Source organism: Phocoena sinus, chromosome 20 (assembly GCF_008692025.1).
Source record: "Phocoena sinus isolate mPhoSin1 chromosome 20, mPhoSin1.pri, whole genome shotgun sequence".
Classification (NCBI taxonomy): domain Eukaryota; kingdom Metazoa; phylum Chordata; class Mammalia; order Artiodactyla; family Phocoenidae; genus Phocoena; species Phocoena sinus.
This window is the reverse complement of record NC_045782.1, coordinates 44,339,798-44,342,120: the sequence shown is the minus strand read 5'-3', so window position 1 is coordinate 44,342,120 and position 2,323 is coordinate 44,339,798.

Below are 2,323 nucleotides of genomic sequence, written 5' to 3'. Positions count from 1 at the left end.
TCTGGGGCCGTCAGGGAAGTGGGAACAGAAACCACGGAAAGGAGGCGGATGGTGGTTATTCCCGTGGCAGAGGAGGGCACGGGAGAGGTGCCTGCCGTGAAAGGCAAACAGGGCTGCAGACCAGGCCCTGGAGAAGCAGCGTCTTCCAGGGGCAGGAAGGAGGGGGCTCACAGAGCAGATGTAGAGAGAGTGGCCAGACGGGGAGGCCACGCTCTCCTCCTGAGAAGAGAGGCCGTGGCCGTGAGATGTGCGAGGGAGGGTCGGCTGCACAGAAACCACTGGGTCTGACTGATCGGGGCCTCTGGTGCCTCTGGTGAGCGCAGTTTCCATGGGTGCTGGGGCCCGAGCCAGACTGTTCATCTCTGGTGATCTGTGGTGCCACTTGGGCGCCTGCGAGGGAGAGAGGGGGCAGCATCAGGCCAGAGGATTGTTGCCAAGCGGGGCAAGTGAACTGGGAGGCCGCCGAGTGGCCGTGGTCCCGCCAGGGCCGCCTGGCACGTCAGTGTCTTCTGTTTGGGCATGTACGTGAGGCCAGTGGTGGGGAAGAAGCAGCAAAGGTATGTGGCAAGTGGTAGGTGCAACTGTGAGGTCAGCGTGAGGGGTGGTTTCAGGCTGGGCGTGTGCTCTCGTGTGTCTGCGCTCGTGTGTACACGTGTGTGTTCGTGCACACACACTCCCACGCACACAGTGGGGCCAACGAGCAGCTGAGGGACGGGGTCAGCAGGAATGAGCAGAGTCATCCCCGTGGAAACACGACTCCCCGGGAGGGAGCAGCTGGGCAGCCAGGCAGGGGGCGTGGCCAGCTCTGCCCAATGGCTCCGGCCACTCCCTGGGCCGCCCTCCCCACCTGTTGACCAAGTCTGAGGAAGTGCCTGCACTGGCCAGGGCAGGGGCACTGCTCAGGCTTCTGGGCCCGCTGTGACAGGGCTACCCTCCGGTGTAGCCCGGGGTGTCTCTGGGGGCTCTGTCTGAGGCCCTTTGGTGGAGGGGTGGTTCCGGGGCATCTGTCCGTGCGGGCCTAGTGATGGCTGTGTGTGTGACCAGGCTGCTGTGGTGTCCCTGTGCCCGCCTGCTGATGCGGGTCGTTCCCCAGGGCCTTTGCCATAAGTGACCTACCACCTTGCTTCCACAGGGAACAGGCTCAGGAGGGCTGCGCAGCTCTCACAGGCCTCTGCAGCTCCTGGTGGGGACCCCTCTATCAGCCCAGTTCATACAGGGACCACCAGCCAAAAGCAGTCCCTGGGAGCTCTAGCCCTGCCCCCACCATTGAAACTGTCCGTCTCCTTGTCTCCAGGAGCTTTCCTGTGTGTCCTTCTCTTCCACGTTAGCATCCTCAGGCTCTCCTGACATGACCCCCCCACACACACCCTGCATTTTCCCACTCCAGCTCCCCCTGCCTGCCCATGGGTTAGGTCCCATGGGTCCTGGGGGAGGGAGCTGGTGGGATCCTTGGCAGTGCCCGGGAACCTTCCTTCTTCCCTCTCCCCGACCAACATCACACCTCCCCAAAGCTCAGGACAGGGCACTCCACATTCCCACATCTTCCTTTTCTCTTCCCTCCAGGCCAGATACGGTGAGTACAGGCAGGTGTACCACATTCTCCTTTCTCATGCCCCTGGCAGACATCACTAATCAATCACAGCAGTCTTTTTGCACTGAGTCTGGCTGCAATCTTTTTTTTTTTTTTTTTTTTCAGGCTGCAATCTTGATAGTCTGCCCACATCTCCAATGCAGCCAATAGCAGCTGATCCAAGTCAGCCCTCAAGATGTAATCCATTTGCCATTCCTGCTTTAGGCTGACCCCATCAGGCCTCTCACCTCGGCCCATCCTCAATCCACCCTCACATTTCACATCTGATTCCTTTCTGCCTCACTGCTGGATAGAGGTCACATGGGCATAGCCAGCTGTGGTTTTCTCTGTCCCCATAGGCTGAAGCCACACAGTCCCCAGAACTTGGGACCAGGAGGCGGTTGAAGGCACTGGGGCATTGGCCCCAAGTCTCGAAGGCGGAAGAGGATCTGGTTGGCTTGCTGTCAGTCCAGAGTGCAGCCGAGCCCTTGCTGGGGAGAGTGTGGTGCGGGGCTTGGGGGTGATGCTCTTGTGTCCAGCACCTGTGCAGCAGCACCTGGGCCCGGCAGGCACATCCCCCAGCCCCCAAAGGGCCTGCACGCCGACCTCCCCGCCCCGGCCCCTGGTCAGGCCGGAGGTGAGTAGCGGACAGCAGGCCCAGGGCGGGGTGGCCGCCCAGCACCCCGGGGGCTGCACGCTGCAGCCGTCCCAGCTGCCTGCCGCCCTGCTGGCCCCTGAGCCCAGGATGCGAGG